The sequence below is a fragment of the Mus caroli genome, chromosome 2 (assembly GCF_900094665.2).
Source record: "Mus caroli chromosome 2, CAROLI_EIJ_v1.1, whole genome shotgun sequence".
NCBI classification, from domain to species: Eukaryota; Metazoa; Chordata; class Mammalia; order Rodentia; family Muridae; genus Mus; species Mus caroli.
The window spans coordinates 72417472-72445055 of record NC_034571.1 but is presented as its reverse complement, the minus strand read 5'-3'; the positions used below and the strand labels follow the sequence as shown (position 1 = coordinate 72445055).

General features: G+C 38.3%; 1 protein-coding gene across 6 annotated transcripts in view; it reads left to right on the top strand.

Annotated features, from left to right (window-relative positions):
* The window catches only part of Znf385b (zinc finger protein 385B), a 385123-nt gene that overhangs the window by 159693 nt on the left and 197846 nt on the right, over positions 1-27584 (top strand). The gene's annotated exons all lie outside the window — the stretch shown is intronic.

Below are 27584 nucleotides of genomic sequence, written 5' to 3'. Positions count from 1 at the left end.
TATATATATATATATATATATATATATATATATATATATATATATATATATATATATATATATATATGTATATATATCACATCTGAATTCTGTGTTTGGCTTTGGGAGATGCAGGATTTTTTAAAAATCAAAATGGGATGAAGTAATTCCTATTCTTTGATAACTATTTTGTTTCACAATTAATTTTATAAAGTATTTGTCTATTAGTCACTAAGAGACATTCATAAAATGAAACAGAGAGAGACAAAAACGGGATGGTGCATAACCAGCCCCTTCTCTACTTGCTGGCCCCTCCCTGTGGTCAAGGTCCCTGTCCCCCATACCCTAGATCTCATCTCAGGGTTAGCCTCAGCTATCAAGGGTATAAATCTACCTCCTAAGGCATAAAAATAATTTTTTTAAAGTAAGAGATGAAAGGACAGAAAAGCCTTCCTAGTCTAGGAGTAATTTCCCTTTTGGATTTAGGAAAAATGAAAACTCTGAGCCACGACAGCCAAGATGTCACTGACAGGGAGATTCTATAGACGTGCGCCATCTTCTGTCTGCGTGCCAGTAAATAGGTTTATCAGAGAAAAACAATCCTGGAGGGAGGCAGAAGGCTTCAGAAAAGAAAGCACACAAAAAAATACCATCGATAGGGGTTGGTGCTCAGAAAGACCCGATTTACACATAAAAGGCTGTTTACTTCATATTTATACCAACAACAGTAGAAAATGGGAAGAAACCTTTGGAATGATACATAGGCCCTGACAATCATGCTAATGCCACACATGTAAGCAGAGGGCTAGGGGCGAGGAAGTAGAGCAGAAAAGAAATGTCTGAGTGTGCTCTGGACCCACAGAAGGAGGAAGGAGTCACTAAAGGGAACAAGGCAGGTAGGGAAACCCCAGGATATAAAGACAGACTCCTGGGTATGGAAAACACTTTCTGAAGATGTATGTAGAGGGTGTTGAGACTTAGCACTCCTTGTGTGACCTTGTCACATATACATACATGACCTTTGATAACATCACACATAAAAAAATAATGATTGTTTAAGGATAGGACTTCAATATTATTGGCTTGTCTGGATAAATATTATCTCATAGATATTCCTAATCAGCAGGATTGATTTTTATTTATTTATTTATTTATTTATTTATTTATTTATTTATTTATTTATTTGGTGTGGATGAACATATGTCTCAAGTACCTGTGTAAGCTAGAAGCCAATAAGGGATCCCTGGAATCTAAAGTAACAGTAACAGGTATTTGTGAGCCATTTGGATGCTGGAATTCAAAGTCCATTCCCTGTGAATAAGCAATAAGAACTCTTAGTGGCAGAGCCATCTCACCAGCTTCTGACAAAGTCATTGTTAATGACTACAAAGTGTCCTGTTTTGTGAATATGTCATGTTTAATCTAATACATTTTCATTATTTTGGCATTTATGTCACACTGGGTGTTTAGCTTTATACTGATATAAATTATGCTGTATATATTCTTATCATTTATGTTAGAAAATGGTAAGCGAATCATTATGTGCCTGTTTCAGATAAATCTCTATAAATTCTGTGACTAGAGAATGACTTAGAGAATGCCCATTAAAATACTGTTAACTTTGCCAAACTTTCTCCCATAAAGTCTGGGCCAGCATACACTGCTTTTGTCAATGGAACTTTGATGTTTTCTGTCTTCAAACACTAGATTGACATCACATCTCCAGATTTTTAAGTTTCACATTACATTTTTGTAATAGTGTAGATGATATCAATTAAGTCGTGTCAACCTTTTGTCCTGAAAGCCATTGTGATCAAAGGTATGGAATTAAAAGGTACTGTGTGGAAGCAAGAGCTACATTCTGTCCTGATCAAAGAGTATTTAAATTAGAGTGATTGTAGTCATCAAATAATTTTATACCAAAGTATTCTAATTAAGTCTTCTAACCACAATCACTATTATTTCTGTCATTTATTTCTAACATTTACATACCCATTAGAAAGGAAGCCAACACTTTTTTCCCTTAAGACTAGAAAGAGCAATAAGATAAATCCAGAACACAAGGTTCCTGCATAGATTAGTTGATAGTATAGTCTAGTAAAATGAAATAAAATAAAATAAAATAAAATAAAGCACTTAAAGGATTCTACTGAGGCTTGCCATTTTTATTGGTCTATTTAGTGTGACACGAGACATAGTTTATGCATTTTTTCCTGTGAAAAATTAAAATAAGTGGAAAATACTAACGTTCTGTTGCTGACCTCAATTAATGCATTTTTCAAAGAAACTTGGGGAAAATATGAATGTCAGTTTTGAATACTCTTCAGTGAACCTAGTTTGAATCAAATATTTGAAACTAGTTACTTACAGGCTGGAGGTGTAGCTCAGTGGTAAAGAGTTTGCCTAGCATGTATGAGGACCTGAGTTGTATCCGCAGTGCCACAAAATGAATAAATTTCAACAACCAGTCATTTGGACTATAGAAAAATTTTCTAGTTACATAATGTCTGTGTCTACATACAGTTAAAATTATCGCAATATTATAACCAGTATTATGCTAGACTGTGCTAACTGTGTGAACTAGTGGAATGAAGTCTAACCACCTTTGAATCTTGGGTTATTATATGTTTTGAATTCTTGCTGGTCTGAGCACTTTGAGCCTGTAGTCCCAGCAACTTGGGAGGCTAAGGCAAGAGGATCGTTTGAACCCAGGAGCACAAGACTAGCCTGGCTAACCTGTTGAGACCTTATCTCAAAATAATAAGTAAATAAATAATTAATTCTCTTTTATTACTTCCCATGCTCTTAATATGGTCTCTTTTGCATGTGAGATAATGCATGTGAGAATTTATACTGTTAGTCTTGCATTTTCTTGGTAAAAAGTATCATGAAACATTTTTTTTTTAGCTCTAAAGTACTCTTCTAAAAGGTCACATCCTTTAAGTAAGTGCCTCCTTAGCTGTATTATCACAAGGTAATTGTCAGGTCAGCCAACATGACAATAATGAAAGCCATCTAGGGGCAGTCTGACTTAATTAGGTCACACAGGCATGGCCATTTCCTCTCTCATAGCACACCTGATGGCTTAAACGTAGAAAGTGCAGAAGTGTCCAACCAGCCTCGTCTCCCTTTTCCTGGTCTGTTCACAGTGAGTCCACGATGACCTGAGTGCTCCCTGAAATTCTTCCCCGTGCAGAGGTTCTCTTCCTCACCTTCTTGGGTGCTCTTCTCTGTGACATTGCACTAGGATTGTACTCAGTGTCTTACAGGTTTCATTGGTACTTCATTTTGTGTAGGAGGTAGAAAGAAAGACACTGTGTTCCTTAACCATGAAGAAAACTGGTCAGAGGTAGAAGAAGTGATTAACTGGGCTTGGGGGGAGCTGGTGAATACAATCACAATACATTGTATATATGTATGATACTGTTAAAAGTTGTTTGTTTTATAAAATAACAACAACCCGGGACATTCTTTATGGCTTGAGTTTTGTTACATGTCCATACATAGCTTGCTTCAAAGGTAGCTAGACTTTTAAAACTATTTAATTCTTTAAGGAGTGTATTGAGTGACTGGAGAGGCATTCATAAATATATAGATATTAAGTATATGGATGATATATGTATACACACATACACACACACATATGAAATACATATAAGCATGTATAGGAGGGATAAGGAGGTAGGATCAACATGAGGAGACAGAATCTGATATATCTAACATAGGAAAATAGTTTTGCCCTAAGGAAATCACGTTTCTACTTAAGAAAGAGCCAGTGCTGTGTGTGCTGACCATGCCTGTGCCAGTTTTCTGCTTTTGACGTTGTTGTTTCCTTTGGGATTGTAGTTCCTTGTTAGAATGAAGGAGAATCTAGTGACCATGCCCACATTCCGTGACTCAACTCATCCTAGTCCATTCCACTATTGGTGCGTGTGTGCTTAGATGATTGCAGAAGGCAACAGCTGGAGGTTTGCCTAGCACTCTAGAAAAAGAAATGTCTTCCTAACAGTGCAGAAAATAGAGCAGTGCTTTGAAATCTCCAACTATACTTGAAAATATCCTATAAAACAGAGAGAAAAATGAATGTGTTCTGATCAGTCTGTTGGAACAGACATATTTGAAGACAGAGGAAGGTCTCAGGGCATAGTCTGAACCGCCCTGTTTTCAATCCCACCCTTGGTTCTGCCCCTCCCCCACTTCCTCTTTCCTCACATGATAAGCAATTAGCCGATCTTCTTTTCAAATAAAAATGCTTATTTGCTTTTCTAATTTACCATTATGACACTAGAACTCAGAAAGGGAGAGATCATTTTAGCTTTTATAGTACAATAAAGAAGCCTTATAAAATTTCTTTCAGAACTTCATTGCTTTCTCTAGTAAATTTCTGTTTCTTCTGTGATGCCTACACTGACATTTCTGTTGCCAGTTATTTTATCTAGGACCATCCCTTTAATTCCTTTTCCTCCTTGGGAGGAGAACTTCACAGAAGACACATTTTCAATGGACTGTCATCACACGGGCAGCAGGGATCTTGGGGAACAGCTATTATCAGTATAGATAGAAACCTGGAGTGTGAAGGTTTAGCTTTCTTGTGCGTCTTGATGCTATTTTCATATGCTAAGAGTAAAAACTATATTTAGACCTTGCTGACTCCAGTGACTACACATCACTTTTGCAGACAATGCTAGATTTATTTGTGGATTTTTGTAAAGTTGGGGAAGTGGCTGCAGCTAACATCCTTTCTAACACAGGTTCATGATCCTGTGTATTTAATGACTGCAGCTGGTCATTTAAATTTCCTTGTCCTAAAATAGATACTGATACACACAATGTTTTTCTTTCTTTTTAAAAAACGATTTGTTTGATTATTTTATTGTTTTATAGTAATACACTGTCGCTGTCTTCAGACACACCAGAAGAGGGCATCAGATCCCATTATGGATGGTTGTGAACCACCATGTGTTTGTTGGGGATTGAACTCAGGACCTCTGGAAGAGCAGTCAGTGCTCTTAACCACTGAGCCATCTCTCCAGCCCATGCTATGTTTTTCTTATTGTTGTGTTTTATTTTGATAAATGTAAAATTATACTAAAAGTTAATTTTTTACATTCAGTCTATATTGCTCCCTAAGTATGCATCTATTCAATGGCTTCTTGGCCTTGGTGTTATTGCCATTTGGTTCATGGAATTCTTTGTAATAGGAGACTGTCCTCCACATTGTAGAACATCCTGGCATCATCCCTGGGCTCTACTCATTAGACCCCAGAACATTTCCTTCTTTCCAGTTGGGGCAACAGGAAATGTGTTCATATATTGCCAAATGAGCAATGTGAGGCAAAAATCACTCTTGAATGACTGAGACCAATGTCCACTGTAATCATCCATTCCTCTCCATCTCTCATTACTGTGGTTCAGGGAACAGCTGCCATAGCTCCTGCAGGGTCATCCTCACTATATTCCATCGGATTCCCAGACCATTCTCTGAAACATAGTCAGAATAGTCAGGCAAGTTCCAAATCCTATAACACTATGACATTTAAAAACAGTACCAGAGATTCCCAATGCTCTAGTCCAAAGAATGAGAACTCTAAACTAGCCCGAAGAGCTTATCTTATTGGACTCAGTGTCCTCTTGGCTTTATCTCAACACACTCTTCCCCGCCAGCTAGACATTACCACTGCCCTGCTTCCTCTTGCCATATCTATTCCTTTCCACTCACACGCCTTTTCACATTCGGCTTCAAGCTGCTAGGATATTTTTATTTGATGACTCAAGAATAGATTATATTGACATACTACGATAGGTTAATCAAGGCCATTTAGATTAGAGCCAATTATCTAGAAGCCATTTAGCCAAAAGGAAAAGTTGCTGAATGAAACCACCAAATATGTTCACAAATCTTTGCCTTTCTCTTTACCATTTATAGCATCCTTTCTAGCTGGTTCTGCGTAGGTTAAGTAGAGTTATCATGAATGATGAAGGCTGTCAGGAGTTACGGGCTTGGAGATTTTGTGCTATTAGGTTCTCCCTTACTTCTGAGCTTTCTCTCCCACATCCATGTTTTTCCTTTGTTTGTTAGTTTGTTTCATTGGATTGTTTGTTTGTTTGTTTGTTTGTTTGAGACAATAAAACTGACCCAATCATGGGCTATCTTGGACCACCAAGTAGAAAGAGGGGTGGATTCAATTTAAAATCACTTAAATTGCAATTGTGACAGCACAATGAAAAGAAATCACCAAACCTATTAAATAGCCCACACATATGTATTAATTCCAAGTTTGTAAGTTACTAAGGAAGCATACATTGGTACAATTTATAAATTTAGCAGTTTTGTCTCTTGGGATTAAAATCAGGAGATCCTAAAAATTCTAAAGAATTTGAAAAACAATGACTTTTAAAGGGATTCCTTAAGAAGTGGCATCAAGCTGTACTCTCTATACTGATGTTTACAGCATAGACAAATGCTGCTCTCTTCACTAATTAGAGAAGTTTCTCTTTGCAGGCAACAGCAGTGAACACAGAAACTCTTCATTGCTCATGGTGCTTAGAATAAGTGATGTTTGAGTGCTCAGCCCTAAATAGTTTGTTGACACTCCTTCCTGTAAGACTGAGGACCAATCACAACAGAGGAAGGAAAAGAAATACAAGAGCCAAAGATAGAGAGAAGGGCTGGAGAATGCTATCTACAGGGCATGACACAGCCATGGCAAATATGCTCTCAGAGCAGCTGTGCTGCCCTGCCCTGGGCCTGAACATCACTGGAGCTTTCAAGAGCCAGCCAGGGGTGTGGGAAGGGTTCTGAAAACACATCCACCCTATTGGCTACTGATAGATTCTGGGTTGGAAACAATCATTGCCTTCCGTGCACCCAGTGGTGAACCCACCTTGCTTTAATGTATATAGTTCCACACTTGTAACCACAGATATCAGTCTGGGTAGATGCAGGCATGAATATGAGAATGGGACCTTAGAAATGGGGGTGAGGTGACAAGGGTTAGCGGGATTTAGAAAAGGTTAGCAACAGTTAACAGAATGTACTGTATACGTATACGTTCATAACATGGTCAAAGAACAAATTTAATGCATTAAAAAGATAAAAGTTAAAGAAAGAATAGATGAGATTGACCGTGTGAATAAAATCTGGAGTAATTAGTTGATAGTATAACTAATCCAACTATTGCTCATAGCTTTTGCCAAATCTAATATTCATTAGAAGAGTCCTAAGACGAAGGCATTTTGTTGCTGCAGCCAAGAATATGGCATAGTTGTTCCACGGCAGTTCTACGTGGATTTGATGAATATCTTTATCTAATCTGTCTCTTTCACTGCTCTCTAAACTCCATGAAAGCAAACACTGGGACCAGTTCTGCTCATCAGTTATCTCTGGAACCTCTACCCAACACAAAGCTGATGTTCATTTGAATGTTGTTGAATAGAAAATAAATTTTCTTGAGAAATGAAAGCTCCCCCCACTTTGTCCACAGTATTGCGAAAGCCTCCAGCTTTAAGAAAGTTAGTCATAAGTATATATAACAGAGTTTATCATCATGAAAGATGGCATGTGCCTATAATCCTAACACTTGAGAGGTGGAGGCAGGAGGATCCGGAGTTCAGGGTTATCCTTAGCTACATTCACAGCCAGGTTGGGTTATATGACACCCAGATACAAAAGCAATACTATATAAATATATTTTATATAAAGTTTACATAATGTTTTGTAAGGGCTGTATGTCTTATTCTGCTACTCTATTCAAGTGGAGTAACATAGTTACCAAGTTTAAGAAACTTCCTTAATAAGGATGTTTTGAAATCACTATTATAAAATAATATATTCAAAAGGAACTAGAACTTTATTAGCTCCAGTTACAGAGATTCAAATTAAGTTTTGGCACCGAAGCTCATTATATAATCTGGATTAATCTTAAACTGACTGTCTTAAAGTGATATTCTGGTCTTTTAGGGAATTAAAAAAACAACTGAGGGCAGGCTGGACCACACATGTTGCTTTTCTTGATTTGGGGTTTCCTTAACCAGGCAGGTTTTGACGATCTAACTCTTGAACCAAATAAAGATAGAAGTAACCTACTGGCTACTTATGGGTTTTAGTGGAGGAAATTCATTGTCTTCAGTTGTGAATCCAAGGCTGAGTCCACCAGATTCCAGCAGATGGTTCGAGACACAGGATTACACAGACACTTCTGGTTCACCACATTGGATCACAGAACAAAAGCAAAGTCACAAATGTAGAGAATGGACCTGTAAGACAGAGAGAGATGACAAGGTTGAGAAGGAGAGCAAGGGAAATGGGGAAGGAGGGAATAACCAGAATGCATGCACATTTATCAGATTGTCAAAGAACAGTTTGAATGAGTAACATGGAGAAGAAGAGAGTGAGCACCATTTAGACATTATTGATCTCCTCCTTCTGACTGTGGATGCCATGTGACTGGCTGCTTCACACTCTAGCTGCCTTGACTTCACTGCCATGGTAGGCTGCCAAGTAAACTCCGTTTTTTTCCTTAAAGAAATTAATTCACATTAAATAAATTATATCAGTAAAGATATTCAAAACCATGTTTTCTAATCATTTTATGTATTTCCTTCTACATATGCTCTTGAAAACTCCCTGTGCCTGTGTTGTTCCTGTGTTGTAGAGGGATGACTAGCGGCTTGCCATTTAACGTCCCTCAAACCCTTGCTCAAAAGTGTCACATTGAAATGGAGAGTGGAGGGGCTATTTATAAAATGATTTGGCAAAGGTCATCTTGGTAAAAGTTAGTATTTATCCCCTCCAGAGAGGCGGTAGTTCAGTCTTTTCCATCATATCACCATTATCCCTTTTCAAAATGTTCCGGAGGCGGAAGATGTCAGTTAGTGGGTAGAGTTCTTGCCCTCGGTTCTAGAGTAAGCACTGCATTTCCAAATAGATACAGGTATAGATCAGATACATGCAGATAGATACTGATAGAGATATATGACAGAGTTTGTCTTTTGGAAGGAAGGCCTGAAGTCCTGTAGAAAACCTGAATTTCATAGGAGAGACCTCTGGCTTCTATATTAATACTACAATATTTAATAAGTGAGCATTTGGGAGTGTTTGTTGGCAAGATAACCAAGCAACACTGTTGTCTCAGAAAAGGAAAGTCTGCCTTAGCTCTGAAAAAGCAGCTTTCTTGTGTTTGCCCATTCCTGATGAGCTAGAGGCTTTCGGTTTGAGAAGTTCAGATGCATTGCTTCCATGTAGAAATCTGTTTCTTCATTTCCCCATCAGTTTGCCAAAGGTGAGAGTCACCGTAATACAGAGAAGATTGGAAAGTTGCTATGATTCTACTTCTGCTGAGGCCACTGATGAAGAGCCAGTGGTCTGCGCCGAATGCTCTTGTCTTTCTGTGCTTTAGAATCAGGGAGACTCTGAGAACACAGAAGCTCCTCAGCTTTATCATTTGGTCACATTTCAGCATGTCTTCAGTGAGGTCAAATATCTGGAGCTGAAAGCGCATGGGAAGCACGGTACTTACTGCGTGTCCCAGCTTAGCAACTCAGTCCCTGTGCATTACTGCTCTCCTCCCTCAGGATGAGTACCTGACTGAGATGTGAGACTCCCTGCTGCTGCCAAGCATGGTGATTGAAGCTCATACTGCCTGTCTCTATGTTTGAAAAGATCAAAATGTCAAGTAACGTTTCCATTGCTTTTGCACAGATCACAAGGTTAAAGAGACAGAAGGCAGGATTTATCAGTGTGCTGATAGCATGCCCCACATAGACCCACAAGATCAAAACCTTTGAATCAATTTTCTGAATAGCTTCTATTCCCCAGCTTCCTGGCTATGTGACCTTGGGTTAGTTGTTTAGTATTTGTACTTTGTTTTTTACTTATATGCAAATAACAATAGGAATAGTTATAATAATAGCAATTCTTACAAGCAATGTTTTTAGGGTAGCATATATCACTCCAGCGATTGTACTCTTTGTGCTTTGGGGTCATCTTTATGATTTGTAACATAGAGTCATTTGCATTCTTGAAGGCTTAACCTTTATCTTCATTTTATTATTCTTTACTTCTGTTTTCTAGCCTTTTAATTTGCATCAATATTTTTGCCATTTTTAGTGTCTAAAAATACTTAATTTTGCCTTTAGTTGGAAAACTGGAGTTATGATAAAGTGCTTCCAAATGGTTCGAAGCCATTGCTGAGCCATGCCTACTGTAATGTTTTAATAAATCCCGGGAATAAAGTGTTTGCATTGTCTGAAAATGATGTTTCCTTCACGCTATAAAAAATTAAACTCCTTTTATTTCCCCCTTGGCTTAAGAGATATGAGCAGTAAGTTGAAGATTCTTCTCTAGTCGCAAAACATATGCAGGAAAATTAAACCAAGAGTTTCCAACAATCCTTCGTGTATCTATCGCTAGATAACAAGGGGAGCAAAGCATGTACATGTATTTATACACACAGCCAAAGGAGATGTCTTTTCTTCATCTACTAAGCTTGAAGAGGATGGGTGTTTAGAGTTGTGGGCATACAGCACTGGATTTCAGGAAATCCATGGCTAATCATAGTGGGTTGGGACTTGGAGAAGCCAGTGTCAGAGCCCAGAAGACCACAGGGAGCCTTATTTCTCAGAGTAAGCATTTACATTCTATGGTCTCTTGCTGTTACTACTTCATCGCTCTGTTCTTTTCTCTCCAGTGATTTGTGCTTCTTTGCTTCAAATGTTGCCTTGAACTTGGGGCCCCGTAGATTTGGCCAGACCCTCCACACACTCAACTGCTACTCCAGTGATTCAAATCTTTCGAATGCTCAAGGGATATATTGGCACTAAGCCACTGATCACACATCTCCAATGCGTAACTTCTCCTAAATCAGTTATTTATACATGCCTATCTTAGCCACGTCTGGAGTTGGATGGAGTTCTATGGTATCGAGAGGGGTTTCATTATACGGATGGGACAAGGAATCCAGAAGCCCAGCAAACAGGAAACAGGCCTTGTATCCAGCCTTCATTTCAGATGAACCCGCGGAAGGCTTCTCCAGCTGAGCATCCCAGCACTGTATAATTTCTGCAGAATACTAATGAGTGATCAGAACAACACATTAGAGGTCTTCTGATTTACTGCTTCAGTCACTGCTTCAAGCTCTCTCTATATTGTACAGATATTTCCTCTCTAAATTCTTCAGGTGAATGATAATATGCTGGATGCTGAATGCTAATGGCAAGGCAGAACTCAGTAAGAAACAGGAAATTAATATCTTCAAATTTCAGAATCTTTTCCTTTTGGGAGTAGAGGGGTGAAGAAGTGAAACATCTTTCCAATTAAATAATGTCACCACATCCCTAATACCTTCATCATTACAGAAACCATGATATATCTTTTGTTATAGAAGTTATTCACTGAAAGACACATAAAGACCTGAAAGTGTACTTTTTATGAGACGAGGTAAGACCATCTTAAAGAATAAATACTGGGTGAATCTAGGAAAAATTAAAACAATTAAACCACACCCACGGATTTTTTTATCAGACAGTGGAACCCATTTATAAGTTTTTCAAACCAGCCATTTGACTGAGAGAATTGTGAGTCATTGAAAAGAATGATCACTGTCAATAAGACAATAGTCATTAAGTGCTATAGAGCAGGCCCTGCTAGACCTCAGTGCAAGGTGCCAGGTAAAAAAAAAATCCCATGAGCTGGAGAAAGAGTATTCTTAGGAATCTTTTCCGTTGACCCAATGAATCAGAATTGAACAAAATAACTTGCCTCTCAGTGTCTCTGTTTCTTCACTTTTAACAGGAGATGGTTGGGGAGTCTAGGTGTTGAGATCTGATGACAAGTCTTTACTTTGCCACATATGTGTTACTTTTCTCTTGAAACTGAATTCTCTGCTTGAAAGCAAGTACAGTCCCTCCCCTGGTGTGCAAGCCTCTATCTTCTCTATAGTATAAACTTTTCTATCATCCAAAGTTTGTATGTGGTCTAGAATTCCCATTGTCTTAAATTTCTACATGTGAACCAACTCGAAATCATATGGATGGTACATTTTATAGCAAATTCAACAGTGCAGAATCAGAGGAGGGGAAGCCATGGCACTTATCTGTAATGGTGGGGCTCAGGAGTTGTGAGTGTGTGAACTCAACTCTTACAAGACTCTACAATGTAACTAGTTGTTTGTTTTAAAATTACCTGGTTTTAGTTCATGACATTTACTCATTTATGTTTATTTTTGTGTGTTCGAATATGTGTTTGCCATGGTGTGGGTGTGAATGTCAGATGTCAATTTACAAATCCTTCTGCTATGTGGGTCCGAAGTATTGAACTCAAGGGGTCAGGCTTTGTGGTAAGAATTTTTATTGGCTGAGCCATCTTTAGGAGACCTGCTAAGTTTTTGATGCTGGGAGTCTTAGTTAAGGTTTCTATTGCTGTGACAAAACCATGATGTCAAGCATCCATGCACACTACATATTAAAATGTGGCTACTACATTCTATAGTTTTGAACAGTACTTTCAGACAAGTTTGACATGTAGTTTCTATGTAAGATCAAATTGTTTCTATTTTTGTTCACAAAATAATATTTCATTTGGACAAAGTAGATACTTCAAACATGTTTCATGGAAGATAGGAAAAAATTCCAATGGTCTGCTCATTTTCTACAATTTTTGTTTTCAAAAACATTATACAGAGAAACTATTCTTGAAGTTCTGAGGAACAAAGAGAGCAAACCCTCCAAATCTGAAATATTTTAGGACATTTTAGAATATGACCAAATTGTTCTTTAATCTGCTTATAGAAAACATAAAACCAAAGAATTATTCTGTTTGTCTGGGTTGAAGTATAAATAAGCAAACAGTTCTGATTTCGGGGTGAAAAACATTTAATTGAATATGTAGGGCAGAAGATTTTTAACATTTTATTGATTATTGGTGAGTTTCCCATCATACACCCCAGTCCGGCTCATCTCCCTATCCTCTCATATTAGCCCTCTGTCTTTGCAGCCTCCCCCCCCCCAGAGAAAAAAATTAAAAAACACACACCCAAACAAAAAAAGAATAAACAAATCAAAGCACAGAAAACACCTCATCATAGAAACTGTAGTCTGTCACTATGTCTCTCAATATATCCCTCTGTCCACACATCTTCACTCCCAGACGATCATTGTAATCAGTCATTGATCTGGCTCAAGATCTCTGGCTTCTATCATTGCATCAATATTGGATCATTATTGGGACTCCCCCAAGGGCATATGATTTTAAGTCATATTTTTTTTGTTTAAAATAAGATGTTTTTTATTTAAAAAGTAATATGCCTGATATTTATTTTTGTAAGTCTTTTAAAAAAATATTTTATTAGGTATTTTCCTCATTTACATTTCCAATACTATCCCAAAAGTCCCCCATACCCCCCCACACTCCCCTACCCACCCACTCCCACTTTTTGGCGCTGGCGTTCCCCTGTACTGGGGCATATAAAGTTTGCAAGTCCAATGGGCCTCTCTTTCCAAAAGATGGCTGACTAGAGCCATCTTTTGATACATATGCAGCTAGAGTCAAGAGCTCCAGAGTACTGGTTAGTTCATAATGTTGTTCTACCTATAGAGTTGCAGATCCCTTTAGCTCCTTGGGTATTTAAGTCATATTTGATTTCTTTCAAAGTGTAAGTAGATTTTAAAATACTCTAAGCCTGAAATATATATATATATATATATATATATATATATACATATATATATAGTGTCAAATTATAGCATGTATCAGCTGCAGATGTCTATGTTGTAGACAATATTTAGTCTGCTATGGGGGGGCAATCAGAAAGAAGGAACATTCGTTTTTCTTTTAAGAAGAGAAGAAACGCAATAAAAATAATATCAAGAGGCAAAGAAAATCCTGGTCCCCCAAATAAAAGGGCCTTTCACTTAAGACAGCAGTGTTTCCCTTTATTGACACTTACGGGCGTTATCCCTGTTACTGGGAATTATGTAATGCCAATCATTCCTGCACATTAACGCTATTATGTGCATATGAATACATTTTTGAAACTGTGGACACCACATGGCAACTAAGCCATTATGGAATGAATTCACATATTATATCACAGCAATCATAAATTATTTATACCTTAACTGTTCATTTATACTGGGAAAAAGGTTCACTAAACATACTAGTAATTTTCAACTGCTGTCATAAAAAGTCTAGTTGTAGCCTTTTATTATTCTGCTGAATTACATTTGAGAAAAAGAAGCTAGCTACTTCACCTTTGGATAGTAGTACATTCTAGACCACATTCTTAAAATACACTTATAGAAATTAAGCTCATCATAATTTTCCCTTGAGGAGGCATTATTTAGTTTGTGTCATTTACCATGTACAGATAAAGGTTTATATTCAGCTACAGTGATGCTGATGCCCATCTACACAAGGTCTCTTAGTGACATCAATCAATTGGAGATAGGAGTTTATAGCCACAAATAGCTGGACATAAATCATTTCCTGTTGACATGACTTGGGCACTTTGCCTTCGTGGATCTTGAAGGTTACACTGGTTGGATTTATGATTGTTTTCAGTCGGTTATTCAACAGCCAAAGAACCAAATATTAGGAGAGACAAAGGTCACCTTCTCCACAGAATTAGAGAATAGAAGTCTCTCACTTAGCATCACTGATAGGAACCATGAAAACATAGCTCAGTGTGGAAGTCACCATTTGAGTGCAGCATCACCTACTTGTTCTGAGAAAATCATCCACAAATAATTCTGTTGTAAAGATGGCCATTCTTTCTGCACCTGTTGATCCAGCATAGCTTTGTCCTTTCTGATACCTAATTACAGGCTCCTTCTTCTAGAATCTGGTGAAAGCCCATAATATCAAGCTAAGTGTGTGTAGTCAGGTTCATATTCAGTGTAAAAAGTAGGAGGTAGATACACAAACATGTGAGCATCTAATCCCTGCAAAGGCTTGGAATGACATTTCAATGTGTAATGATTAGAATTAGGTAATTGATTTTTTCAGTACCTCAGGATAACCCTCCCCAATATATATATATATGGTGTGTGTGTGTGTATTGGAAGACACCCTCTCTGTTAGTTTAGCCTTTTAGTATATAATTAAATTTTTTGATCTTTAGTTAATCTTATTGTATAAGGTTCAAATTTATTCCTTCTATCCATCTGTTTCCTTATACTCACTGCCATTGGGAGTTTTTTTGTTTGTTTGTTTGTTTTTAAATGGGATCACTTTATTTCAGGTTTTTAGCTAACAATAAACCTTAAAATTCCTTTAGGTTTCACCTCTGAACATTAAATGCACCTTAATATAGTTGCTTGAATATCATCTCAGTTAAAAATCACACAACCTATTATAAGTAAGGCTGCTATGAACATAGTGGAGCATGTGTCCTTTTTACCGGTTGGAACATCTTCTGGATATATGCCCAGGAGAGGTATTGCAGGATCCTCCGGTAGTACTATGTCCAATTTTCTGAGGAACCGCCAGACTGATTTCCAGAGTGGTTGTACAAGCTTGCAATCCCACCAACAATGGAGGAGTGTTCCTCTTTCTCCACATCCTCGCCAGCATCTGCTGTCACCTGAATTTTTGATCTTAGCCATTCTGACTGGTGTGAGGTGGAATCTCAGAGTTGCTTTGATTTGCATTTCCATGATGATTAATGATGCTCAACATTTTTTCAGGTGCTTCTCAGCCATTCTGTATTCCTCAGGTGAGAATTCTTTGTTTAGCTCTGAGCCCCATTTTTATTAGGGTTATTTGACTTTCTGGAGTCCAACTTCTGGGATAGCATTGAAAATGTAAATGGAGAAAATACCTAATAAATAAAAAAAGTCTCACAACCTGCCCACAGTTTTGTGATCGCCTTCATCTACTTCCATCTATACTTTATAGGCAAATTAGGATAAACACATTCCTCCCAGCAGGCAGTCATTCCCACGGCATAGGGGAGCATGGACTAAGGACTGACTCTACCAGAGAAGAGAAGGTTTCCAAACAAGGTAGAAGGGCATGCACTGAAAGATGGTTTAAAAGAATCCAAGGGAAACTATGGTAGCCCTTGTCATTTGATGCCAGTGAAATGCCTGATAAAACCACATGAGCACCTGTCATAAGCCCAGGGCAGAAGCAGAGCCAGTGGTCCATCAGGTTATCACTGATGGTGTAAGAATTCTTCCCACTGTCCAATTGTACAGAGATCTGATGTACCCCCAATGATTCAGCTGTGTGGAATGATCCTATCAAAACCCGATGACATTAATAGAGAATAAATAGTTTAATGAGAGGCAGGGCAGAGAATCTTTCTAGGCAGCCACATCTCCCAGTTTATGAATTATAGCCTTTGTATAAGTTAAATGCTTGGGTATAAATGGCAATGTTATCATAGTAGTTAAGAAGATTTAATACCTTTGGTGGCGGTGAGGTGCTTGTGTGTGTTGGGGGGGGAGGTGTTGCATAAATAACAGCCAATCCAAGGGCTGGACTGCTGACATTCACTCTGAAGTCTGTCACTGTTCATTTATGTGGATGCAGAGATGCAGGTACTACAGGTGAGGAGATTAAGCCACTGAGGAGTTGTGGGAATTGATGACTGAATCTAACTATAAATATTCTATTACCATTACCCTCAATCCCTTTTATCTTGTTTATTCCTCGCCACTTACTCTGCATTAGCATTGCAACCATGATTGATGTAAACCTCCTGCAGTTCTCAGTGCACATGCATACCTAGGTCTAAGCTTTGCTCCAGTTACAACAGAGGCTCATTAGGGCCCCAGAGAGATGGAGAGCTTGGGTCAACATTGACTACTATAAGCTTTTACACTGAGAGTATGTAAGCCAGCTCCTTCTAGGTCCAGACCTTTACTAATGTCTAGGCTTTCATTTAAACAGTAAATATTTCTCACTACATTTTTATGAGTTTACTTATAGATTAATGTCCAAAGGGTGAAAGGTAACAGGCAAAAAAAAAGAGTAAAAAAACCAATACAATATTACCTAAACCTGCAACATATTTTGGAACATATTTTACAATCATTTTTTCTGTGTATATATGCACACACATATATACGTATATACAAACATCCACATTGATATATCTTATGCACATTTTATGTGCTTGTTCTCTATTGTAATTTAATTCTTTCCTGTTTGTTAAGTGATGCGTGTATGTCACCAAGTATAATTTATAATCTCTACTGTAATTTCCAGTTATGACTATATTAATGTAATGAATGGCTTCGTATTAAAACTTTGCTTTTTTCCTTTTATTCCTCCTGTATTAGTACATTTTGGATTCTCAAAATATAGCTCATACACTGCCTGAATATTCCTTCTCTTCATACAGGTGCCAGCCTAGTTAATAGAAATTATATATCTGCATAGAGCTGTACTTATATAAAATGGAAAAGCTGACTAGGTGGCAATTTTTCTTCAGTTAAGCTTAATTTCACCAGCAATAATGGTAGTTAATGCATCAGGGTGGTTGGAGGTAAAAGTTAAGTATTAAGCATTAAGAATGGGAGCTATGGATAATTTTACATATGTTTTAGACACTAAATATGGAGACTCTTCAGTTGATGGTTAAAATGTGCTAGAACTTAATACGTAGCATCTTAGAAAAAGCTGAAAGTGTAGTGTTGTTTAAATGTCTTAGATTCTAGTTTTTGCTATTGTTGTTGTTGTTTTAACCAAATCACTGACAAAGAACAACTTAAAGAAGGATGAGTTTATTTAGGCCGATAGTTTGAGGGTTTGAAGGAGCCCCTGGCAGGATGGTGGGGCAGCTGCCCATACCATCCCTGTTGCCAGGAAGCAGTGAGGGACAGTGGTTAGTGAGGAGCTCACCGTCTTCATCTCTGCTGTCTGTTCTGAGCCCTCAGTTCATGGGATGCTGCTGCCACATTTACAGCGGGACTCTCCTGCTTAGTTAATTATTTCTGGAAACACTGTCATAGACACACCCTCATGTGTATTTCCTCCGTGATCATAAATCCAGTCTAGCAGACCATCAGGATCACACAAGGTAACGTAACTCATTTTCAGAGATGTTCACTCCCCACTGAGGTGGAAAAAAAAGAACTGCTTGCTCTCGATAGATAGATAGATAGATAGATAGATAGATAGATAGATAGATAGATATCTCCTTTTGATTAATTTTATTTTATATTTTATTATCAGTTTCAAACTTTGAAATATTCTAAATGTTCTGGAAAAAAATTTTTAAAAAACAGTTGGCTGTGCCATTGATAGGTTTTGCCCAGTGGGAGCCTGGCAGGAGCATTAGCTTTTAAAGATTTGAGTCTTGCTCAGCTTGCTCCTTGTTAGCACAGCCTGGGCTAATCCATCTGTATGGTGGCTTCAATAACACTACACCACCAACCTCTAGAAGGGTTTCTGGGGCATGGCTGTTCCCAGTTAGTGCTGGTTGGTCCAGCTCATGCTTTTCATTTGTTTGTTTATTTTTAAAGTAGTGCCCATTGCTTTTGTTTTTTGTTTTTCAATTATGTCTGTGTGCACTTACACATCGTGCACATATGTGGCGGTTAGAGTACAGCCCTGTGGAGTCAACACTATCCATCCTTCCATACTAACATGGGTTCTACCAGGCTTGCATGGCAAGCACTTCCACCCATTGAGCCATTTGGCTGGCCCCGAGTTTTTATTTTTAGATGATAATTATTAAATGATAAGGACAAGTTATTTCAAGAGATGATTTTTTAAAACTATGTTTGCAAAGCCATAACTTACAACTGTGCTAGTAGGTAGGTAAGTGATAAGCATATTTTTCCCATAAAAATCACAAACATGGTGATTAATAATATACCACACAGAAAAATGTGGAAAGTTAGTTTCTGGAGTTAAGAAACTGTGCCAATAGGACAACTCGTTATTTTCATGGGTAGGTAATGGGTGGGGGGCTGGGGAGGTGGTCTCACTGGTTAAGAACACTTGCTCCTAAGCATGAGGACATGGTTTCAAAACCCAAACCCCTGTTAAAAGCTAAGCATGGCAGTGAGTGCCTGGAACCCCAGCCTCGAGCAGAGGGACATGTTGCCACAGAGACCCGGAGCTCAGTGACCACTCAGCCAGCTGATTGTGAGCACGGGGCTCGGTGACGAACTGCCGTGTAAGAATAAGCAGAGAATGCAGGAGCAGCACGCCTGATGTCTTCTCTCTGAGCCTTCACATATGGCCCTTCCCCCAGAGAGAAGAAGAAAGGGAAGGCATGATAGCGATAATAGTAGTAATTAGTGGTGAATAGTTAATTGGCCAAAAAAAATTTCAAAAACCTTACATGTGTGGTTTCAGATGCTGCCTTGCCTGTTGGTTTGGGCCTCAGCAGCCAGTGCCATAGCTCGTGTAAGGTGAATTAGCTCACTAACACTAAAGATGGAATTCTCAGACATCTTCATTCCCTCTCTCCAGACTTTCAGCTATCGTGTAAGGAGAAAAGGAGGGAGCTTTAAAATGATAGATTACGTAAAAGTTAATGGAAGGGAAAGCCTCCTGTCAATACTGCACTCCTAAATGGTTTTGAATATAAAAAGACAAAAATTAAAATTAAATGAGCCACGAATGCAGCTTGAAAACTAGGTAAAGCATATCAAAATTAAATTAAAAGTAGAACATAAACATTAATAAAGATAAAAGCAAATATTGCTGCAATAGAAGACACAGGGAGAAGAGATACAGTGTCGAATCACTTATTTTTCAGACAAGAGAAATTCATGTAAATAGATTAGGAGAAAATAAAGTACAAACTGGAGCAAGTGTGTCCTACCTGCCTTTCAAACTGCTATGTAGGCTCCAGCGAGTGGTCATCCAGTCCTTCCTTGAAATTGCTGTACACTTAACACCAGGCACCTGGAAAGACCTTTTGCACTTGCTAAGACTGCACCAACAAAGAACCACAGATGCAGTGGTACAAACCCCAGAAAAGTAGTTCTTGAGTCTAGGAGCCTGGGCAAGGACCATGGCAATAAAACACCAACAAGATGATAAAGAATATTCTTTACACCTTTGAATCACATCAGCAACTTTTAATATTGAAATCTATTAAAAGGATTGGCTGTGACTTCTGCCTGTAATGAACAAAACTTGTATGTGCCGCAGCTGCTTCCGAAATGGCCATCTTTCTTCTAGGCTTTGATACATTTGATTGCCATTTTGCTAGACAATCTGAAATTGCTGTCATTCCTCTCCTAATGAACAGCTGCTTTCCTAATAACAAGAACAAACCCACACCTGTTACATGCCATCTTCCCGTGTAACGGCTTTTACTTTTAAAGTCAAATCATACTACAGGTTTTGTTGGATTTTTTTTTATTTATAATTTTAAAAATACTTTAAAATGGTAGTTAAACTCAATACATTATATAACTCAAAAATATCACTCACCTGAAGGTAGTGTGTACTGCTACCCTATGAACAATTATTATATGATTAGATTGATTATGCATAAGCTCTGATCAGAACTGCAGAAAATGTGGGGGAAGATCTGGGAATCTACATAATACTAATTCATGGTACAAATTGTTCATATCGCAGTATCAGTGTTACCTAGACAGCCAGAGCCATGATCCTGAAAGTGTGGGACCAAAGGTACCAGTGTTGCCTGGTCTGTGGTCAGGATCTATGGAGACACAAGAAGACAGGATGCACACATAGGTAGACATGAGGAAGTATATTGCAGGAACTGGTCCGTGAGCTGAGGAGACTTCAGATCCCCTTACCAGCCCGCTATAAGAGGAACTCCAGCAACACAGCTGGAGAGGCAGAGGACACAACAGCATGGCTCAGTCCACAGTGAAGGACCCCAGAACCAGAGAAGCTGATATGGCCCACTGTCCCAGGACAGGTACTAAGAAACTGGGGTGCAAGTCCCAGAGTGTAGAGGTCAGAAAATATGAGTTCTGTTGTCGAAAGGCAGTAGAAAAAAGGTGGTCACAGCTCAGAGAGAGAGAGAGAGAGAGAGAGTTCACTATCCTCTGCCTTTTTCATTTGATCTAAGCCTAGCCAAGTTGCATGAGTGACACCCATCTTGAGGGTGGGGCAGATCTTGCCCACGCAGTCTACCAACTCACATAGATTCTCCTCAGAAACCCTCTCAGATGCAGACCCAGAAAGAAGTAACGCTTTGCTACTGTTCCAGGGACTGTGCAAGTTGGCACCCCCAAATTAACCATCATACCTCTGAACTTCTTGTGCTTGTAAATTCTCAAGCTTCCCTGCATATAGACAGAATCAGAAACAAACATGGGATACATCTCAGAAACCTAAGCCCTCTGAGGTATTCCCATTCACTTAAGGGAGAGAACCACGAGGTTGACGTGAATGAATGGTCATAGGTAAGAAAGAGGGCTTATTTCCCTGTCATCTCCTCACAAATGCTCATTAATAGAAACACCTTCTTCTAGTCAGCATGTGGTTTAATCAATCTAGAACTATGTTTTGTCTCTCAATGAGTCACATTCAAATATTCATTTGACAAACAAGCAGCTTGCATTTGATAACAGCAAGCGAAAAGCCTTGTCAACCTCAGCAATCTCTGTCTGCCTCTTTGCTCCAAAGTATCCTATTATGTGACATCATCCTACTTAATGTTACAATCTAAGTTTCCTTCCTTCTTACACTGTTTTCGGATTTTACTTCGTTTTTTAGATTTTTTAAAAAATTTTTTAACCTGTTCCTACCAAAATAAAAACAGCTAGAGATTATGTATACCAAATGGAAGTGAATGTACCACTGAGGCGTATTAGAGAAATAACTGATTATTTTTTCTGACATTTAGATAAAAGGAAAGAGACTAATGGAAACAGGAATAGATATTGGAGGGTTTCATTGTGTGGGATGCAGGAAGGTGACCCTTCCCTACCATATTCTGCTATTGTAAGGGGTAAACAGTGGTGTGTGCTGGAGAATAATGGGATAATGGGCTGGTTGGTTTTTGTCAGTTTGACAAAACTAGAGACACCTAGGAAGAGGAAACACAAGGGAAGAATTGGCGCCATCAGATTGGCTTGTGAGCATTCAGTGTGGCAATTTCTTGATTAATGGTGAATGTGGGATGGTCCAGCCCATCGTGGACAGTGGCACCCCTGAGCAATTGATCCTGGGTGGACAACAAAGGAGACCGAAGCAAGCCTCAGGACCAAGCCATGAAGCAGCATCCTTCTGTGGTCTGTGCTTGGGTTCCTGCCTCACCATTGTTCCTGTTTTATCTAGAGAGTGGGATAGCTAACTATGATGTGAAAGGGTAAACAAAATAAACTGTATCCTCTATAAGTTGTTTTTGGTTATGGTGTTTATCCTAGCAGTAGAGAGCATATTAGAGCAGATAATTAGAACAACTGATAAATATAAAATAATCATCTATCACATCTGGCTCCTGAGGGCTGCCCTGTTCTGTTTCTTCTTTGGGTCCAAATATGTTTTTCCTTAAGTTTTAATACAAATCCAGTAGAAAAATAGAAATGAAGAATTTTTTTCTTCCCTCTTTTTATATACTTTTAAACACATTCCCTAAAATGTTCTTATTTTAAATTATAAGGGTTGTTCTATCTGGAGAAACCTATTTCAGAAATAATTACCTTCACATTGAAGTAAAAAAAACTAATCTATTGTGAAACTGAAATGTCATTGGTGATCCAAGCTCATAACAACAAATAATAAATATTGTTTCTATCTTCTGATCTTCAGTGAATGAAACAAATTAATAGCCAGTCTTCCTTTAAACCATGTAGTTTCTTTTATGGCAGTATTTCTTTATACTGCACAGTGAGATGTATTTTAAATTGTAGTAAACTGTTATTGCAGAGGAAAGGAGGCTGCTTTCTGAAAAGAGTTCCATTTTGAAACCGTGTCCGAAGCTTATTTGCAGAGGTTTAAGTTTTTTTCTCTGTGTACTGAGTATTAAACATGACTTGGAATTTTAAAGAAATGTCCTGATTGCTTCAGAATATTCGGAATTCCTCAGACTCTGGAGAGGTAACCTACTTTTCCATCATTTTTTTTGGCTCTGAAGACTGAGGAGGCACCATCCCCTGACAGTCACTGTATTGTTCCTTAGTTTCGAGCAAGGTACACAGGGAGTGAGTGGAGTCTGACTAGTCCTCCAGCAGGCTTAGGGTACAAGGACACAGTTTGTGAAGGCTCGGTCTGTACCCACTGGGGGGCAGCTCCACACACCTCGGAGCTCCTCTCCTGATGCATTTTCTAGACAGAAGCTACCACCTGGCTGAACTGACTGTCGTTAAGGAACATGATCCTAGGTAAGCGATGGAGTTCACAGATGGTTGTCGCTTCGTTTTGATGTGATGGGAGACATCTCTGTCACTGTACCTTGCCTTGCTTTTATTTCCTAGGCTTGTGGGGTCTCAAGCAGTGCTAGACAGGGCTATAATTAGTACTAAGTATCCTGCCAGATTTTCGGTGATAAGATTTAAAGGTTTAGACAATCTTAGGAATGTGATCTCTAATTGTGGTCAGTGTTTGAGCTATATTTTTAAGATTTCCATTAGAGTGAGTGTAACATTTTGAGATTTCATTTATATTTGTTAGAGACAACAAAGTCCTCAAGATATAAATGTAAAAATGACCGTTTTTTAAAAAAAAATAGTGGGTTTATCTGTGTTGTTAACAAGCTCTAGATTGTCTTTGGAACTGAGTGGAATGTATGCCTAACTTATTATTAGATGTAAACGGAACTTTAAATTGTCAGCATTGAAATTAGTTTCAAATAGGAGAACATTAAAAGGGAATGTGTTGCACATATTTAGTGATGTTCAGAACTATATTTACATGACCTTAAAATGCTCTAAACTTTAACATCAGCATGCATTGGCCTTCATAGAAATCTGATGAGGATCTCCTAAGAACAGCTGCTAGAGGTGGTTTTCCCACTGCAGAGAAGGGTCTAATTAAATTAGAACTTCACCAGATGCTTCATAAACATGTTAAAATGCTCTATTGGTAACTGTTTCTTCTATTTTCAAGTGAACACCGTAAAATACTGGCTGAATTTTACGGTTCAGAATATTTATTTGGAAAATCAACATTTTTCTAGCAAATTATATCAGATAGTAAAGGCTACATAAGCATGTGCAGCCCCCAGGAGATGGGGTGAAGAAGACATCTGTATCGATTAGGCTTCGTAGTTGTACATCAGCAGTCATCTATAAGGCCTGACATGTTGGGGCATCTCCAGCTTCTGCATCAGAAGTAGGAAGAATGCTATCAGTCAGGGGCGGCTGATAATGCATCTGGATTCCAGTTAACTATGCTAGCTCTTCATCATCTGATGGTTCATCATAATGTTCAGATATGGGGCTTTAGTTTTTTGTTGTGATCTCAAGCCTAACCTACTTGGGAAAGCACACTAAAATGAAGATAACAACTGCTTTAGAGACTGGAGACCGTGTCTTAAGCCTGGTTCTATACTTTGTTCCTATCCACTGGATGTAAACTTCTTAAAATTAGTTCTTCAATTTCACTGTCTTGTTGCTGTTTTGCTCTGCCCTCTCTGTCTGTTTTCCTCTCATGTAGAGGTAGGATACACATATGTAGAATACTTTAAAATTTTTAACTTGACCTTTGGGAAGAGCAGTTGTGCTTGTATAAAGCAGCCACCATTTTTCTACTCGTTTCCAAAAGCCCTAATGCATGAGTGCATCAAGCCATCAAAGTCAGAAAATTATGGACAATACTTGTTACAGGGGATTTGCAGGTCAGATCATCCATCTCTAAAGTAACTTCTTACATGAGAAATCTCAAAATAGTTTCATCTCATTTTCATGATCTGTTGTTTATTTGCCCACAGTTTCCACTTATTTGTTTGACTGATAGAAACCTGTAAACTTGAGCTGATATGCATATCAAGGTGGCAAAAGTGATAAACAAGGAACATGTGGTGACAGGAGTCTGGGTCCTTTCTCAGCTTCTAGGTTGTGTCAGGAAAATTACCTGTCCTTTCTGCGTGCATCTCCTTTAGAGATGAAGAGACAAAAATGGACTCTTGCTGTAAGCATTACACGGACTGTGTTTATGGAGTGTCACATGGAATATTATACCTTGTAAGTCAGTGACCACCAATAGTAGGCACCTATTTTAGGAAATTATCAACCATTGTCTTCTGTCTGGACTTGCCACATTTTCTAAGATGCATTATGGGTTATATAAAGTTATTTGCATCAGTTTTCCAGTAAGAGGAGTGAATAACTTTCCTGTGTGAATTTTAAGTTGACTAGGGCTGACTCTGAATTATAGTTGTGAGCTGTTATTACTTCAATGGTTGAGCAGATTGACCTCTGGGAGTAAAAGGTTTTATTTTATACTGTCTGTGAAAGGAGCGTTTGTGAATTCATTTCTGTCTTCTATTCATACCTTGGTTAAAACGAGCCACGGGGTGGTTCAGTCTCTGGAATATTACATAAACTCACTTATTCTTGGCCACGTAGCAGTTGGAAATATGCAAACAGGCCTGAATGGAACCAAACAGTAAATGTCTTCATAGGCAGGAAACCTAATATTTACACAACAATCAATAGGGGATGGTCACTGAGGTAGCTTATGACTAAGTTTCCTTGTTCTTAGTGAATGGAAGCTAGCATCCTCTCTTACATGGCTTGCTTGTGTTATAGGACTAGGCTGCAGAACAGCTATGACCTAGCATGTTGGCACCAATGGCTCCCTTCTCCAAGGCTCTATTTCATGTTGAAAATCTCCACATTCTCCTATCCCTTGTCAACATGCTTTCTCTTCTTTACATATTTGTGCTAAGATCTAAACAATTACAGTGGATCGCCAAGATTTTCCACACATCTGCATTTAAGCATACTGAAAACTTGAGCTGAAAGCCAAAATTCCTAATCCATGATCCCATGGTTATTAACATTACCCTGTAGGTGGGTATAAGGTTTAGAGGAAAACAGAGAGAGAATCTTTCTGTTGACATCACCACCACAGTTGCAAAAATGCACTTTAGAGGTGAAGTTCTAGAAACTCTCACTTTCCTCATCTATAAATCTTGCATGCGAAGCGTACAAATATGCATAAGAACAGACACGTGGTGTGTGTGCAGCAGTTCAATTTCATGGGAGATGCTTAAGAAAAACAATGTGTCTAAGAAGGCTCCTTAGGAGGGATGTCATGTAACAGAACAAAAAAAGACAAATAGGCTGTTGTAGATGAGGGTAAGAAAGGAGGGAGGCTGTAAGCCTGTAGAGTGTGAATCTTTCCCTTGTTGTTTGTAAATGCCTTCAGCTTTGTGCTTGGTTTAGGAAATCTGTGTAAAAATCAGCACGCGTATTCTGTTAAATAAGGTCTGAATGTCGGCGGTTAACTCTTCCTTAAATATGAGTGAAGATGAAGAAGAGGGAAGTGTTCATTCTGGGACCGTTGGCAACTCACTTGCCTCTCTGGGTCTCAGTTTCTTTGGGTTATGATTACTTGGGGATCATAATGTCCATTTAGTCTAACTCCAAGGCTTATAAGGATTAATCAAAATAACATCTGTCTGAAAACGCTTCTTTACGTAGCATACAATTAGTAGCATAATCAAGCACAATCCTATGTGTGAGTTAGTAAAAGGAATGAAATGTTGCGCATTATGTTGTTTCATATCGATTACAGGTTTTTAAGGTCCCATAGAAATGAAGATTATATCAGGAAGTTAAAAGTATTAGTATGCATGAAGGACAGAGATTCCTCCAAACTGTTAATACTATGTGCAATGAAAGATATATTTCTAATATTCTGTAAAGCCAGTGACACATTCCTATTCACATAACCTAAAGGAGAAGAAACCCAGTTAAGCTGTCAGAATCTCTAGATGTCATGTGATCTCTGGAAGTGTCTTCTGGTTCTGCCTCTGATCCTCAGAATTCTTTGGGATCTTTTCTTCCCATTACAACATCACACTCAGCTGTAACATAGTTTTATTTCTTTTTGTGATATAGAAGTAGGTACCGTTTACTGGTCACATCTTTCATAATCTGAATTACCTTTCTCTGTCAAGATAGTCCTTGTTTTTAGGTATTCTGGCATGCATTATATCACAAGATTAAAAAGTTAATGGAAAAGAAATAGTATGTGTTTAAACATGAGATTTCTCATGTGGTAGATGAATTTTAGTTTTGATGTAATCCTGTAGAAGATTCCATTTTCTTGAAGGTCTACAAATACTCCCTACCTCTTCCTCTCCATCCTTGATGTTTCTCCTGATGCTTATTCTGTATTTGTGATGCCCACTTGCCAATATTGTTTCCTTGTTAGTTTGCTTTCTTTTGCTTGGTAAAATTAATACTGTCATTTCCACTGATGAAAATCCAGCAGGAAAGGAAGGTGAATTAATTATAAGCATTGTGATGTGGCAGATAGGGTAACCCATCTGAGTGGGCTAATGTATTCTTCTTTCCTATTGGCTTATCTAATTTGATGGTAATTTATCTCTTCAACCATGTTTTGACTTTCCTATGAGAAAGGCATTTAATAATAATCAGCCATGGAGAAATGTTCTCTGTAGCACAGTATGGCATTGTAAATTTTGCCGTAGTAGGAGAAAGCAGCCATTTGGGAATCAAAATTAAGAGAATGTTGTGTGCAACAA